We start from the raw sequence: 18,663 nt of genomic DNA on the forward strand, positions 1-18,663 counted from the left end.
TCATCTAATAGTCAAGTTATTATCTAAATAAGAAGATTGATTAATATTTTATAAATATATTATTAAGAAATAATAATAATAATAATAATAATAATAATAATAATAATAAATGATTATATAAGTCCAGGGTCTGTATTGCAATTTCTCAAACTACTCATTGTAAAGGAATTAAGAATTAGGGTAGGTTGCACCATTTTGAAAAACCTTAGGGACTAATGTTGCCATTATTCGAATCTTGGCCTTCTTGTCCTCCATATCAGACGACAACATCTGAGGGATCGTACCCTCCCTGTTTTTGTCTTGCATCGGATTCCTTCGTATACAAACCCTAGTTCCTTTCTTTTGGGTGAGCCGCCAGCCTTGAAGAACAAAAAGGGTGGTTTTGTTCATTTGAAGCTTGGACGAGGAATTGAGATAACCGATGGCTGCCATAGTCGCCAGACGTCATACCACCGTAGGGTAGTTATGGGTTTCATTTTGCTCCCTTGTTGTGTTCTTGAGGTTTTATCAGGCAGTTCTTGGCTTTCCTATCCCGACAGGATGTAGAGAGAGGGTATACGGGCATTGTTCCAATCGAGGGAAGGTTCAAGCAAGTGTAATGGATGTGATGAGATACCCGGCTGTGACACTACACCAATTAGCGTAGCAGGACAACCTCGTGTTATTTGGGATTGGGTTGCGATGATGTGTGAAGAATAGGAAAGAGATGGGGATAAGACACTCTTGCCGGAGATGGAAGTGGGTGGATGCAGCGCCGATAATGAGGTAACCTGCTTCCTGTTTGACTTTTATTTTCTCAGTGTAGATTTAGTGAACTGGGCTTGAGTATGTTGGGCTACATCTACCAGGAAAAAAAACGAGATGCTATATATCATATATGGGTTATCAAGTGATTTGGTTATTGGTTCTAAGCCCAAATAAACATAACTAAGCCATATAAAGTGTGTTTAAAACAAAAACCGATTAATTAAAGGTCGTTTATTTTATCTAGTGGACGATGAATATTTATGTGATTATGGTTCGATTAAATTAACTAAAAGGTAATTAATTTGATAAGAACTTTATATGTCAATAGAGTTGTATGAATTTTAACGTCCATAGTTATATTATCATGTGGTTAAAATAGTAACCGACATTTGAGTATAGTATTTTAACAAGAACAACATAAGAAGTTGATCATTCCCGACATGATAATAAAAGAAAATAAAAAAAAGAGCATATTATGTAATATTAATAAATAATACTTGAAATATGAGCTAAGTATAGAATATTAAGATGGTTGTAGGTGTTCAGAGAGCTGGAACCTCATCTTAGCCATTGATGTAAGTCTGTGTTATGTTGCTGTTTTCAGGTGAGTTTGTCTCACTGTACTAACAGGGTCTAAGGCACCAAGTCCGGCCCTTTGGATTGTTATCCTGGATTATCTTATGATTGAGTATTGTAGTGATCTGTTAGATCGGTATCCTGGTAGATAGGATGATTGTAACATCCCAAAATTTCGAGCCAATTTAAAACTTTTGGATTCATTTGAAACCGTTCAATTATTACAATTTGTTTTCAAAATAGTTTATACATCAGAGTTTCCAGAAATCATAATCGTAAATCGAGGAAGTGTACGGTCACGCCTTCGCCTACCCGCGGCCATCCGTTGAACCTGAAACAATAAACTGAAACTGTAAGCCCGAAAGCTTAGTGAGTTACCCCCAAAATACCAACCTCATACAACCATAATCATATCATATCAACAAATACTGAACAGCCATGCATCTCGGGTATACAGTGTGACTGATACGAAATTGATGGGGAAAAGGAATAATCACCTAAGTCCATCTTATGATTCACGTTTTGAGGACAAAACAGTGATGGGACCTTGATAAAGTTGCTTACTTTTCATGCTATCGATCTAAGGTATACTTTTGACAATGGAAATCTTTAACTGAAATATGATAGTTGCCACCATTGTCGGTATCAAGATTACACCAAGTTTAGAAAACTTGACCTAGGAGTAGGTCTACCACATACCAACAGAGGAACAATTTGACAACATAAAGAACTAGTGAATCGGTACTTGCAAGACAAGAATGTCTACAGAGAAAGGAGCTACAATAGGAAAGCTATTCTTTAAACCAAAAGGAAGGACAAGTAGAATATTTCCTACTGGCGACGGACATTCCTCGGGCGGAACCTTAAGTTAGCCAGCTGGCGCTCCATGTCAAGCAAGCGGCTCTCGTATACCGATTGGCGCTCTCGGAGCTCTACGACTTCAGCTCGAGTTGTAGCTAGCTCTTACTGCTGGACTTCGTTGTCTCTCAAAATCCTTCCATAAGCATCCTCGAGACTGCGAATACGGTTTGTGTTGGCATCCAAGTCTGCCTCGAGTTCCACAGTTCGGTGAATGGCCGCCACGTTCATTTCGACATTGCGGGCCACTCGGCGGACTATGATTGGAAGGGCTCTATCTGCGGAGCCTCCTCCGTCCACATTGTAGAAACGACGATCCCCATTATACGGGCGGGGTTGGCCTTGTTCGTGACTCCACCTATCCAGGCTTCCGAACCACATAGGCGTTGGGCCTTCGAGTACAAGCTGGGGGTTGGGATTTGGTATTGGGGCCACTGGGGGTAAGTTCTCGACTTCTGGTTCCGAGTCAGTCTCTTCAGGAAATGGTTCGGCAATGCCATCGTCGAAAGGGATTTCATGGTTTCCTTCTGGCTCTGGTTCGATCCATCCACCATCTCCTTGGTTGGGAAAGTACGGGTCGCCAGGGAGATGGAATCCATCCATGCTCTCTACGCGCGGTGAGGGTAAATGAATAGTTAATAGGCATCGGATCTAATAATACTTCCAATGTATTATAGCTACATAATTGATTCTTAAAAGATGGATCCTTGGGTAAGTTTTCGGCTTAGTCGTTGTAGCATCCTAAAATACTCCTATAGTATTTTAATCCTTATGTTTGACTCTAGAACTCTTCTGGTATCTAGGTAAGTTTTAGGCTTGCTGCAACACCACAGTCACTCCCAAGCACATGTTGGTCATGTCTCGAATGAATATAGTTGATCAGGCTATATTGACCCTAGACATGATTACATAATTGCCCAGGTTTAACCGCAGTGTCCAACATCCAAATACTTTTGTTTTGTTCTACTTACGACACGGATTCTGATACTCGGGTATACTTATATACTTTTATAAAAATACTTGTATTTTCGAAAGTGTACTTTTTAGTTTAGAGCACTTAGGCCCCTTAATATTTATAGTTGTATACCATGTAAGGTTCGGTATACTTAGTTCGCTATAAACAAGGGCTCTGATACCAATCTGTCACACCCCGAAACCGTGATGGCGGAATCGTTCCGGGGCGGAGTGACGTCATGCATAGTATCACAACAATTGTATCATAGCAAGCGTAGTAAACACAACCAGACATCGAATACATATATGAAAAAGGTTTACATTGTTTAATACATAGTTTTGTTCATATCATAAGCAAATTAGAAAGACGCGACTCTAACGCTCCGACTTCTGCAAAAACTCCTGGGAGTACCTGTCTACTAATTCCCTGAGAATACAAGCAGTTTTGAAAGTATATCAGCATAAAGCTGGTGAGTTCATAAGCATTTAGTTTTGATGGAAAAGAGTTCTTTGAATCCTTTTGAAGAGTGTTCCTCGAGAAAATCCTATATTTTACTATGAAAAGCGTGTTTGAAAACTCATTCCTTCCATGACTTCCAGGTTCGTACATGATATGTACAATCCAATAAGTCATGAAATGAATATGAATATCCGTTGGTTGTAAAACAATTCGTTTTGAATGGCCGGTTTATCCCGGGAAAATCCTATATTTTCCCAAAAAGGGTGATTGGTTGTTTATCCGTTTTAAAACTGAGGTTTGCAAGTATCTACCATACTCGTGTAATATAAAAGCAGTTTTCTTTTAAAACCCTGGTTACACCCAGAGAGGTATATTAGTCTTAAAAACTAAATTAAAGAAAACCGTGATGAACTAAGTCCTGAAGATATTATTATTATTAATACCCTCCAGTAATCCATTGGTCATTACTTTGAGGTTAGTTCATTTGATTCATTATTACAAAAGTAAATATCTGCTACCTAGGTTTTGAGTTTCATAACCATAACTGACTGGATATAGCCCGCAACGGCCTGTATCCTTAATGACTTTGTCACCCGCAGACCTGCCGGTCCGACTGTAGCTAGCAGTGAGGTGCGGGATTGTCAGTCCCGTATAGATCTATACACAACAGTCACGCTCTCTCTACAAGAGACTCTGGTCACAAGTGCTAGTCCTACACTCTTGATTCTGTGGGAGTGTTACCAAGGACGTGCCTCAAACTTAGCCTAACAAATTTACAAGTAACAATACTGAAAATCCTGTTTATGATTTGCATGAATCCTTTATAAAATAATACGTTTTACTACAAGATTCACAAGTTCATTATTCTAGTTTTGAAAACTGTTCCTACGAGTTGATTTCTTAATCGTTTGGTAAAACTGTTTTCCTTGTTAAAAGCATATTGAAAATATAATTATCTTAAGCAAAACAACATATTTTGAGCACAAGTTTCCTTATGCTTTTGCTTGTATTCCCCCCTGAAAACGTTAAAAACACGAAAAAATGTAGGGGTATGAACTCACCGTTTGACGTAGGATTTGGGTGTATGATCGGTTACGAATAATGAGTGTCAACCGATGTTTCGTACGCAAGTGGATCCTATTAACATGTGTGTGTTAGAATTAGGGTGTTTCATGGCTAAACATGACGGGAAACCACCCTAAAGACTTGGAAATGCTTGCCGGGACCCTATATGATCAAACAAGGGAGGTGTACGGCCAAAAGGGTGTGTGTGCGGCCAGGGTGTGCGGTCAGCATGTATGTGCGGTTGCACACAGGAGTGTGCGGCCGTACAGAGGGTGTGTGCGGCCGTACACAGGAGTGTGCGGCCGTACACTCCTCATTTGTGCTCAAAATGTCGATTTCGAGGTGTTCTTGTACTAATACCAAGTCCTACTAGTGAATGAAGGCCAAACTCCTCACTTTGGAGAGCTTTAAGGTGTGTACGGCCACCTTATGAAGGTGAGCGGCCGTACACCTTCATGTGATGAAGAACATGATGAACTTTGATGGTTAAGGGCTTAGATCAACGGGTCCTTCATGTATGATAAGCTAGGTGATGGAAAACTCACGTTTTTTAGGCCTTGAGAGCGTTCTTGGATGAAGTTCTTAGAGAGAGAAAGTAGAGAGAGAAAGTAGAGTGCAACCAAATGAAAGGAATGAGTGAAGGGGTCATCCTATATAAATAAGGATGAGTGTGCGGCTGGAGGATGGGTGTGCGGCCACACACTCGTGTGTGCGGCCGCACACATGACACTCGGGTGTGCGGCCACACACTCATGTGTGTGGCCACACACTCCTTTTGATGGAGTGTTTGGCCTATTTGCAACCCTAAATCTTAAACCAACCCATCCCTAATTTAAACTTTGGTTGAACAAGGCTTTAGATCATCCAAACAGGATCAAAACAATGCTAAAAGATAGCTGAACAAGTTTAGCATTGATAGAATTGGCTAAGTGCACAAGATAAAAGTTTCGGGTTGTCACATCATCCCCCCGTTAGAGGGAATTTCGTCCCGAAATTCAAGAATAGAGGTATAACTCATAGACTTGGAAAAGATGGAGGTACTTAAGGTTCATGGGACTCTCGTGCTCCCAAGTGAATCCAAGTTCCTGTTTGACATTCCAGCGGACCTTCACTATCGGGATGTGACGTTATTTCGTTCACTTGAATCCTCGATCCGTGAGCTCGGATGATTCTCTCATAAAGTGTAGACTCTCGTCTAACTCGAGGCTGTCGAGGGGAAATCGTAGGCGTCTCATCGGACGGACACCTATTTAGGTTTGACCTGTGAAAGACGGGATGTATGTTGCTAAGTTCTCGAGGTAACTGGAGTTTGTACGCTACGGGACCGATCCTAGCTAGGATCTCAGACGGTCCAACGTATCTTGGATTTAGCTTTCTACGCTTTCCGAAGCGTATCAGGCCTTTCCAGTGTGAGACCTTTAAAAGGACACGGTCACCAACTTGGAATTTCAATGGTTTTTTGTCTCTCATCGGCGTAGCCCTTTCGTACGATCCTTTCTGCCGTCTCTCGGATGATGACTTGCGAGAGTGCTATTATGGACTTGACTCTTGTCTAGCTGTGTGTTGCCCACCTCAGCCCAGCGCAGATGGGGTCTGTACTTATGGCTGCAGAGGGCTTCGGACGGCGCAGTCTTGCTACTGGAAAGGTCGCCGTTGTTGCAAGAAAGTCCAATTAAGGGTAGATGTGTGTCCTACGACGCATCTTCAATTGTCCGGATGGTTCCCTTACTTTGTCCTTCTCTTTGTGTACGATACTCTTCGTATGAATACTTTCGGGTTTCGAAGAGAAATGAATTCTCCAAAGCTCGCATCTAGTTTGTCGTCACGAGAGATGGGAGTTTTGCGTTCGAACGTTTTAAAACAAAAGGGTTCCTACTAGATCTTCCTATGCTTGCTTGGTGTATACAAGTCATGTATAAACGCAACTGACTCTGATGTATACACTAGGCTACCATAATTTACCCATTAGGGCATCAACTTTTAAAAGTGAGTTGTGATCTAATTTGGACAGGAAAGAAATCACGATTATGAATAATTATTGAAGTTTTTGAAAACGTACCAAAACATGGTAGGGTTCTTTGATGCTTCCCATTTTCTGAGGTCAGACTCCCCCTGTCTCCTCATCGTTCTTCTCTGTTGGGCAGTCTGTTGTGAAGTGTCCCATTTCGCCACATGTACCGCACACTTGAACTATGCTTGCGTCGGTAGTGGAAGTGATGTGCTCAGTCGGGGTCTTTGCGAAGCGAGCTTCCTGGCCATCCTCAGCCCCTGGACAATTTCTTTTGAAATGTCCGGGTTCGCCACACTTGTAGCAAATCTGACCCATCTTTTCACCAGAAATCGAGGCGTTTGACAGTGCTAGTGCTCTGTAGTAACGAGCGGTGTGTCCTTGCTTGTTGCAGTTCTTACATCGAAGTTCGTGGCATTCTCCTACGTGGTGGAAGTTGCATTCCTCGCAATTTGGAAGTTTTCCAGCATATCGTCGCACTGGCGTTGGCACTGGTTTGGCGGATGTTGTGGTTGTAGGAGCTATCACGAGTTGTTGTCTCTTGGCAAGTTTTTGACACGACTTGCGCTCCATCTTGTTCCAGAATTTTCGTTTGGCGCTCTTAGGTTTGGGAGTTGGAGTGTCCTCCTGGGAAAGACCTTGTTGGTTTCCTGATGTGTTGCTACAGTTCGAGATGTGGAAACTGCTCCCATTCCCACTTGGGTTGTTAGTGTTAAGAACAGCTAGGGCGGCTGCTACGACTGCTGTGACAGTAGCTTGGAACGTAGCTGAGTCCACCTGAAGGACTGGTGTCTTATTGGTGGGTTGGGTACGTTCCTTCGGAGGCATGATCTGCTACATGTCAAGAAAAGAAATTTGTAAGCAACAATGGTTGCCCCTTGGATGTATCATAAATGTTTATCTATGCATCGAGATTTCCCGTTTTGCTATCTGACTCTCAGTGATTCGACCCACATCCCCATGATGTGGTCTTATAGCAATGATAGAAAAGATTTGAGCACACAAAGTTCACATGCAATAAGTTTACGAACTCCTGGTTGCTCAGCTCATCGGGCTGGCTGAGTAACTCTCGCATTTTTCTGTCGGCTCTTGACGATATGGAGATTTGGCTATAAGGGTAGTTCCGGGGATCGAGTCGATACGGGATTCAACTTAACACTCGGAAGAAATCCCTTGAATGTCTTTGGGGAAAATCATCGGGAACGTTGCAGACTTCGAAGATGCTCTCAAGGTCCTTAACTTCTTGCGTCTCATTGTCAACATCAGCCAGGAATGCATAACATTCCTTCCGCAGATGCTCCTCGGCTCGACGCAGGAAATGATACGAAGGTTCGAAAAATCTTATCACTGAGACCAGTGAGGATTTCGTTGAAGGGAAGATTGAGACCAATTGCTTTCTCGAAGCAAAGGATATCAGCACGATTTGAGGCTTAACCATTTCGTGCCGATTAGGATATCGAAGCTGATACGAAATTGATGGGGAAAAGGAATAATCACCTAAGTCCATCTTATGATTCACGTTTTGAGGACAAAACAGTGATGGGACCTTGATAAAGTTGCTTACTTTTCATGCTATCGATCTAAGGTATACTTTTGACAATTGAAATCTTTAACTGAAATATGATAGTTGCCACCATTGTCGGTATCAAGATTACACCAAGTTTAGAAAACTTGACCTAGGAGTAGGTCTACCACATACCAACAGAGGAACAATTTGACAACATAAAGAACTAGTGAATCGGTAATTGCAAGACAAGAATGTCTACAGAGAAAGGAGCTACAATAGGAAAGCTATTCTTTAAACCAAAAGGAAGGACAAGTAGAATATTTCCTACTGGCGACGGGTATTCCTCGGGCGGAACCTTAAGTTAGCCAGCTGGCGCTCCATGTCAAGCAAGCGGCTCTCGTATACCGATTGGCGCTCTCGGAGCTCTACGACTTCAGCTCGAGTTGTAGCTAGCTCTTGCTGTTGGGCTTCGTTGTCTCTCAAAATCCTTCCATAAGCATCCTCGAGACTGCGAATACGGTTTGTGTTGGCATCCAAGTCTGCCTCGAGTTCCACAGTTCGGTGAATGGCCGCCACGTTCATTTCGACATTGCGGGCCACTCGGCGGACTATGATTGGAAGGGCTCTATCTGCGGAGCCTCCTCCGTCCACATTGTAGAAACGGCGATCCCCATTATACGGGCGGGGTTGGCGATCCCCATTATACACTCGGGTGTGCGGCCATACACTCGGGTGTGCGGCCACACACTCATGTGTGCGGCCATACACTCGGGTGTGCGGCCACACACTCATGTGTGCGGCCATACACTCGGGTGTGCGGCCATACACTCAGGTGTGCGGCCATACACTCGGGTGTGTGGCCGCACACTCCTTTTGATGGAGTGTTTGGCCTATTTGCAACCCTAAATCTTAAACCAACCCATCCCTAATTTAAACTTTGGTTGAACAAGGCTTTAGATAATCCAAACAGGATCAAAACAATGCTAAAAGATAGTTGAACGAGTTTAGCATTGATAGAATTGGCTAAGTGCACAAGATAAAAGTTTCGGGTTGTCACAGTCTAAAGTGTGACTGGGCCGCCCGCACCGGGCCTTCGGTATGACTGGACCGCCATACGGGCCTACTGTCTATCTGGACCGCTCGTAGGGTATGTTGGCCTTCAGCACGAAGCAGGACCGCCTTAACCCAAACATCAAGCAAATAACCATGTGCACATATAACAGGTAATCACATAACAGTCCATAGACAGACAAACCGATCTAGCAGATCATATAGTATAGCAACATCCTAACCCGGATACCGACCTAACCGGTCACTAACATAGCATCATCCTATATACCAGGATACCGACCCTAACCAGGTCACTAAACATAATATCGTCCTAATTACCAGGACGCCGATCTAACAGATCGATAAACATATCAACAATCCTATAACCAGGATATCGACCTAACCGGTCACTAACATAGCATATCACCATCCTAACTACCAGGATGTAAATCAGTAAGCATATCATGCAATAATCCAAATACAAACCATAAAGGGTCGGCATTGGTGCCTTAGACCCTGTTGATATAGTGAGGATAACTCACCTTGCAATGCCGGACCGAACCATGAAAGCACGCTCCCGAAACACTGCCCCAAACTCCAACACCTATAACCATCAATGATCCAATCATAAATACCCGCTTACCAATTATCCTCAAAAGTCAAAACGGCCAACCCTTGGTCAAATTCAAAGTCAACTATCAAGGTCAACAGTCCATGTTGACCTCAACTCGCCGAGTATCCTCAACTACTCGTCGAGTTCCTTGCATAACTTGCCAACTCGCCGAGTCACCATGCCACTCGCCGAGTCCAAGGCAATCTTCATCGGACTCGCCGAATTGTTCATCCAACCCGTCGAGTTCATGACCATCTTCATATGACTCGCCGAGTCTACCATGCGACTCGCCGAGTCCCTTCAGTCCTTCATCCATACAGATGCTTTTTAAGCCATGCTAAGACTCCATACTGCAGATCCAACTTCCCAAGGCATGCTTATCACGTAAAGTTGCAAACTTTACGTGCATGCAAGACTCTAATGACTCATAATGCCAAATCCAAGCTTGAAATGGGGTTTTATACTTAAGGAGGGGTTCATACTTGCCAAAGCTGATAGCTTTATGGACTTACAAATCAAAGAGAGTTCAGATCTGAAGTTACAACTTCAGATCTGAGCTCATACCCAAGAATAGCTTCATAACCAAGCCAAGAAGCCCTAAACTTCATCCAAAGAGATCTAGAAAGGAATGAGGCCAAGATTATGAATTGATACCTCAAATGAAGCTAAATGAGATAGATTTTTGCAGATCCACACAAGCCCCTTGCTGCTAGCTACTTGACCTTCAAGCTCCCTTCACAAGTTCCACCTTCCAAAGCTCAAAAAACACACTCAAATGAAGCTCTCTCACGAAATAGGGTTTTCTGGACTCTCAAGAGGCTGCAAAGGGACTAAGGGAGGCTAATGATCCCTTAAATAGGGTGCCAAACTGCGGAAATTAGGGTTTCACCCTCCAGCTCCAACTCGTCGAGTCACTCTTCCGACTCGACGAGTTGGTCACTTAAACATGTGGCCCAAACCCGCTGCTACTCGACGAGTCAGGCAACCAACTCGTCGAGTAGATCTTGAATTCATGAGAATTTATAGCCATAAATTGGTATGCGAGAATCGGGGCATTACAATTCCCCCCCACTTGAACTAGACTTCGTCCTCGAAGTCTGCTGCGGTGAACATCCTCGGATAGTGCTCCCGCATCTCTGCCTCCGGCTCCCACGTCCACTCGGACCCTCTTTGGTGCTCCCACTGTACCCTTACCAAAGGTACCTCCTTGTCCCGCAGAACCTTCACCCCTCTCTCCAGAATGGCCACAAGCCTCTCCATATAATCCAGGCGCTCACCGACCTGAATGACATCCAACGATACTACCGCCTCCTGATCCATGACACACTTTCGCAACTGCGAAACGTGAAAGATGATGCAAAACCCAACTGAACCTTTTAGAAAGGTCTAACCTACAAGCCACTTTGCCAACTGACAAAATCCTGATGATCCAACGTATCGGAAACCCAACTTTCCCTCTTCCTGAGGCGAACCCTTTGTGCTGACAGGACAATTGTCCCTCATCATCATACAAAATCAATCCACTGAAACACGAACACTCATGCCTGGCCCAATCAGCCTTGGGCTGGAATACCAGGCGAGCCTACGACAGCTCCAATCATCCCCACGATGGAATACCCTCGTATCCCTCACATGTTTGGCCCAATCAACCCTCGGGTTGGAATACCAAACATATTAAGTCCAGTCAATCATAGGGTCCGGTCATCCTCAGGATGGAATACCCTAGATTGAAATACCTCCATGAACATAACTCGGGTCTACTCATAACTTGAGATCCAAGGATCTATCCTTGCGTCTCATCCACCATCCTCAGATTCGTCACAACCGAGTGAAACTCCCCCGAATCTTCAACAATACATCCAATCCGAACGCGCTCCTACAACAGACATAGCCAACACAATCTCTATGCCCACAGCCTATGACTGGAATACCCTGTCGTGGTCCTCAGCATAGGTCTGGATTGCCTCTGAGCCCACAACATGAGTCTGGTATGCCCTCCTCGGCCCTCAGCTCATGAATGGAATGCTCCCGATAACCGATCGACACTACTGTCGTTACCTCAGATGCCCAACACTCCGACCCTGCAGATATCCACTTTCCTCTGCCATTCAAAGGTCTAATCGACGCTCCTCTCATCAACGAGCAACATAACAATACAAAAACTACTACTACACATGAATCCCAAGTCATAAACCCATTTCAACTCTTCTTGCTCCCATATGACGTTTCTCCAGCGAAGTCGAAACCTCCTTGGTCCCAACTTGTCTGTCCACTACCCGATCATAGGACACCTCACCAATTACTGAACCAAAAGACACATACACACAGCAGTCCCACACGTCTCTCGAAAAGAATCTGACTGGCTGGACTTGCTTCCACACCCTGCCAACATAATGAACACTACATGACCCACGTCAGCCTCACATCCTACCTGGTCTTCAGTGACCCATTTTTTTCCCTTACTTCAGACATGCTGTGGCCCTTTCGCAGATGAACCAACCCAAGGAACACCTCAATAACTCAAACCATCATCACCATACCTACCATTACCGGCCAACCAGTACAACACTCATATCTAACCCATATCACCCCCTTCGGGTTGGAATACCAACATGTCTATTCAATTCAACTATTGACTTGAAATTCTCAGGGTTTGTTGGCCTACCGCCTCAACCCCACCGCTCCCTTCGAGCCTCCGTGCCTACGACTTACAGTCGGCCCGCACCGGGTATCTTGGCCTACTGCATAAAGCAGGACCGCCTCGACCCCAACCAAATGCCATAGACGATCATGAGAAAGATCTAACCCGGTTCCCAAAACCTGAATGACAGGATATTCTAATCCCAAACCTTCCCAAAACTGACTAATACCCATTTGGATCCACTCTCAGTCCCTAACCGGAGTATTATCCGATCCAAGAAGATGAAACCTCAGAGGCACTCTGAACTGATGGGATCACCAAGATCCTGTGCACTCCTTCTGATCTCTAACAACAACTTCCGATCAAACCAAAATACACTGGAGTCTTCATCCTACTCCAGCAGCATGTTCAACACTTGGAACAGACCTATTGATTGCTATAGCATAGCAGCCTACTCAATACCCGAACATAGATCTACAAACATATACAGAGTCTTCAGCCTGACTGGACCGCCCTACCAGGCCTTCAGTCTATCTGGACCACTCTCAGAACCTTCAGCATGTCTGGACCGTCTCTCTGGGCCTTCAGCCTGTCTGGACCGTTCTCCGAGCCTTCGGTCTGACTGGTACGCCCCACTGGCCTTCAGTCTATCCGGACCGCTCTAAACTGTTGAGCATCTCCTTGGACCACCCCTCTTGATGCTCTCTCCCATGCATCCTGTTCTCACCCACTTGGGGCTTCGAACTCCTGATCTACTATGTGGACTATATCCCCAGCCTAACCCTAGGCCTCATGTCGATTGTCCACCCTCTCGGAAATCCGTGGCCTGTTCCCTGGCCCGCGTGTCTACTACATACGCTAAATAACCCGCACTCCCGTGCTGAGTGTATTGCCGGGCCCTGGCAACTAACAAAACCCTCAGAGTCGAGCACACCCTCAACCGAATACTCGAACTGAACTCAAACCATGATCAAAACTCCAACCTGATTTCCACGAATTCTGTTATCAACCACCGAGAAGACGTGATACACAAGCTGGGGAGTTTTACCAAACTCCCAACTCGCACAATCCTCCAACCAAACAGCCACTTGGTTTGTCTTCCTTCCTGCCAACGATGCGAGCCTTATCCCATTTTCAACACCGCTCCTGCTTCTATATCCTGGGACGATTCTCCCCCACTTAGATTCGACTAAGTCTTCACAACACATGGACATTGGGGAAATTCCCAACCCTTCTCACTTTCCCACAATCGATCCGATGACAACCAACTCTTTCCCAATTGATCACACACTTCTAATAACCAGATGAACACTTTCTGTATCCCAGTGCAACCGACAGTCACTAATGCTTGAATGGCCCCACCCTCATGTCCTGGAGACCAAAAGATAAATGCTGCAAATAATACCTCAGCAACGAACCACTTCCCTTGGCGCTTTCATTCGTAAATCACTAACGGTTGCTGAAACCACTGAATCCTGACGATGATGGATAACCCTCCTGTGGGACCCTATCCGCAGACTTCACACCTAATACCCCTTTTCCCTAAAGGTGCTCCAAACAAGTTTCCCGCTCTCGGGCTCTAGAATCATTCTATTCAGGATTCGCACCCTAACTCACTTACCCGCTCGAACGTCCATAACTGAACTGCAACAACTGAAGCAACCTCTGCCCTAACTTGGGCTACGAACTACTTCCCAAGACATAGTCTACAATTCCAAAAGTGCAATAGATCGCACAATAAACCCCTTTCCGTCCGATACAAGAGATCTAAGGCAAACCGGACATCACAAAACACTTATGTCACATCGACCCACCTGTGCTCAACGACGCTGAAATAATATCGCCAATCCCTTCAACCAACTAACCCCGAGCTGGAATACAACCTAATCCTGGGGTCACAAGTCTGCTCTCTCCTTCGAGCTCGAAAAACTGAGAGGGCACAAACCTCGCTCTACAAAACGATAATCCAATCCCTCAATAAACCATTCCCCTTCCAGCTGCAAAACCCCAGCTGAACATAATCATCACTCCCTTCTGTAGTTCCTGCGACTCACATTCCGGCCTCGAGCAAACCCCCGAGCCTCTAATCTAGAAACCCACGTGCTAACCTCTCCCGCTCAACCCGCGGAAATACAACGAGTACAGATCATCTTCCCGATCCCAAATAACTGCAGCCCTCTGCTCATCAGAATATGTCCCAGAACTAGGAAGCTCGACCAGCTCCTCCCTTTGCCGTCGTTACAGCTGTTAAAGCTGCTGCGGCAACCGTCTCGGCAATGGCTGCATAGCGCTCGTCGAAATACTCAACCATGACGGTCTTAAAAGACCCAATCATCTCCGGAATCTGTCCCCGAACTATCTCGATCACCTACTCCCGGATGATCCCCTCCTGACACGATCCTCTGACAATACTGGCCTATCCTGGCTGCCAACTCTCGATCCTGATCCGGATCCGGTCTCGAAACGTCTCGAATAATCCATACCATAATCATGGGAACCGACTCCAACCCAACCCTGGGGGTTGTGACTTCCTTGATACGCGTATGGGTCCTGTGCTTTCAGTAGTACGGGCCCATACTACCTTCCACACCTACCTATATTTGTCTCAAGTATCACCACAACACCCTACAATATACATATACGTAGCGAGCGATAAATCCTCACTCTAGACGAATGCTAAATATCTCATCACTGGCCTCCCGGCCTTTCACTACCCATCCATCCATGAAACTTCCATCAACCCCTGCAGCACTAGTGTATGCTAGCCATACATAACGCTGGACCCTATAGACTTTCGAATATCCAATCCTACCCTAAGCCTTAATCAATAAGAACAGAACATAAGGCCAGATCAAACATTCTCAGGCTATAAGATCTTAATTATATACAACTGTGATGCATACACAAGTAACTACAGTAATGATGTCAATCTCATATAAGGAAAACCCTAGGCTAACAGGCATCATGAAATCAGGTAATTCTATAATGCAATTCCTGAAGATCCCTAGCCTAATACTAGCATGTTGTTCTAACATATCACAATATCAAATAACAGTATGGTATTTTGGGGTCTACTTACTGGCTCCGGCCGATCGTACACTCTGCATCCTCCTTTACTTATTTTGAAAACCATTTTAGAAATCATTTTGAAAACCTTTCCTTGATTTGAGACTGGATTCACACGAATGTTCCTCCAATTCACTCAAACCAAGGCTCTGATACCAACTTGTAACATCCCAAATTTTCGAGCCAATTTAAAACTTTTGGATTCATTTGAAACCGTTCAATTATTACAATTTGTTTTCAAAATAGTTTATACATCAGAGTTCCCAGAAATCATAATCGTAAATCGAGGAAGTGTACGGTCACGTCTTCGCCTACCCGCGGCCATCCGCTGAACCTGAAACAATAAACTGAAACTGTAAGCCTGAAAGCTTAGTGAGTTACCCCCAAAATACCAACCTCATACAACCATAATCATATCATATCAACAAATACTGAACAGCCATGCATCTCGGGTATACAGTGTGACTGGTCCGCCCGCACCGGGCCTTCAGTCCACCCGGTCCACTCTCTGAGTCTACAGTATGACTGGGCCGCCCGCACCGGGCCCACAATCTATATGGATCTATCCCGAGCCTTCGGTATGACTGGACCGCCATACGGGCCTACAGTCTATCCGGACCGCTCGTAGGGTATGTTGGCCTTCAGCACGAAGCAGGACCGCCTCAACCCAAACATCAAGCAAATAACCATGTGCACATATAACAGGTAATCACATAAGACAAACCGATCTAGCAGATCATATAGTATAGCAACATCCTAACACGGATACCGACCTAACCGGTCACTAACATAGCATCATCCTATATACCAGGATACCGACCCTAACCAGGTCACTAAACATAATACCGTCCTAATTACCAGGACGCCGATCTAACAGATCGATAAACATATCAACAATCCTATAACCAGGATATCGACCTAACCGGTCACTAACATAGCATATCACCATCCTAACTACCAGGATGTAAATCAGTAAGCATATCATGCAATAATCCAAATACAAACCATAAAGGGTCGGCATTGGTGCCTTAGACCCTGTTGATATAGTGAGGATAACTCACCTTGCAATGCCGGACCGAACCATGAAAGCACTCTCCCGAAACACTGCCCCAAACTCCAACACCTATAACCATCAATGATCCAATCATAAATACCCGCTTACCAATTATCCTCAAAAGTCAAAACGGTCAACCCTTGGTCAAAGTCAAAGTCAACTATCAAGGTCAACAGTCCATGTTGACCTCAACTCGCCGAGTATCCTTAGCTACTCGCCGAGTTCCTTGCATAACTTGCCAACTCGCCGAGTCACCATGCCACTCGCCGAGTCCAAGGCAATCTTCATCGGACTCGTCGAGTTGTTCATCCAACCCGTCGAGTTCATGACCATCTTCATATGACTCGCCGAGTCTACCATGCGACTCGCCGAGTCCCTTCAGTCCTTCATCCATACAGATGCTTTTTAAGCCATGCTAAGACTCCATACTGCAGATCCAACTTCCCAAGGCATGCTTATCACGTAAAGTTGCAAACTTTACGTGCATGCAAGGCTCTAATGACTCATAATGCCAAATCCAAGCTTGAAATGGGGTTTTATACTTAAGGAGGGGTTCATACTTGCCAAAGCTGATAGCTTTATGGACTTACAAATCAAAGAGAGTTCAGATCTGAAGTTACAACTTCAGATCTGAGCTCATACCCAAGAATAGCTTCATAACCAAGCCAAGAAGCCCTAAACTTCATCCAAAGAGATCTAGAAAGGAATGAGGCCAAGATTATGAATTGATACCTCAAATGAAGCTAACTGAGATGGATTTTTGCAGATCCACACAAGCCCCTTGCTGCTAGCTACTTGACCTTCAAGCTCCCTTCACAAGTTCCACCTTCCAAAGCTCAAAAACACACTCAAATGAAGCTCTCTCATGAAATAGGGTTTTCTGGACTCTCAAGAGGCTGCAAAGGGACTAAGGGAGGCTAATGATCCCTTAAATAGGGTGCCAAACTGCGGAAATTAGGGTTTCACCCTCCAGCTCCAACTCGTCGAGTCACTCTTCCGACTCGACTAGTTGGTCACTTAAACACGTGGCCCAAACCCGCTGCTACTCGACGAGTCAGGCAACCAACTCGTCGAGTAGATCTTGAATTCATGAGAATTTATAGGCATAAATTGGTATGCGAGAATCGGGGCGTTACAATGATGTTATGCTTAGTGATCTGTTAGATCTGTTTGACTGGCTGTAGACTGTTATATGATTATATGCTATATGTACATATGTTTGATTGGTGGCTGAGGCTTATCTGCTTTGTGCGTAAGCCAACAGGCCGGGGCATTCCAACCCGATGGTTGTAGGTCGAGAGTATTCCATCCCGATGATGATTGAACTTATAGTATGTGGGCATTGCAACCCGATGGTTGTGGACCGAGAGTATTCCATCTCGAGGATGATTGGACACATAGTATGTTGGCATTCCAACTCGATGGTTGAGGGCCTAGGGTATTCCAACCCGATGGTTGATTGGACCCATAGTTTGTTGTCATTCCAACCCGATGGTTGAGGGCCTGGGGTATTCCAACCCGATGGTTGATTGGACCCATAGTATGATGTTTTGTTTATGTGTTATTGTTTGTGGGTTGGTACGGTGGAGGAACTCACTTAGCTTCGTGCTTACGGTTTTAGTTTATTGTTTCAGGTGCTCCAGATGTTCTCGGCAAGGCGAAGGCGTGACCGTACACATCCTCGTGTTTTGGAACTCATGGTTTCTGGGATACTCTGATAACATTTATGTTTTGAAATCTATATGTAAACGATTCCGGTTTTAAGTAAATGTTTTGGAAACAACGGTTTTGTAAATACCTCTTTGATAAAAGGATCGTTTTGAAAAGTTTAAATTTTACTGAAATTTTATGGATGTTACATCGAGACTATTGATGCTTCATCGACTTGAAAACCCCAACATCATCATTTATCATACGCAATTGAATAAAGACGAACTCAAGAATATCAAAGTCAAACTTACTGATGTAAAGGAATTATACAAGATAATGAGCGATGATAAATCAATTACGAATTGGGTAATGAACAGTAACGAATTTAGAGTTTGGGTTCAAATTGGATTTTAT

General features: G+C 44.5%; 1 long non-coding RNA gene across 1 annotated transcript; it reads left to right on the forward strand.

The window, feature by feature from the left end:
* The first annotated feature begins 270 nt into the window (after window positions 1–270).
* On the forward strand, window positions 271–18,437 carry LOC145140699 (uncharacterized). Its single transcript, XR_013722242.1, has 2 exons — window positions 271–765; window positions 18,234–18,437. It is a non-coding gene; the product is annotated as an uncharacterized LOC145140699 (long non-coding RNA).
* Window positions 18,438–18,663: the final 226 nt, after the last annotated feature.

The sequence above is a fragment of the Lactuca virosa genome, chromosome 9 (genome assembly GCF_052849685.1).
Source record: "Lactuca virosa cultivar CGN04683 chromosome 9, Lactuca_virosa_CGN04683_v6, whole genome shotgun sequence".
Taxonomy (NCBI): Eukaryota; Viridiplantae; Streptophyta; class Magnoliopsida; order Asterales; family Asteraceae; genus Lactuca; species Lactuca virosa.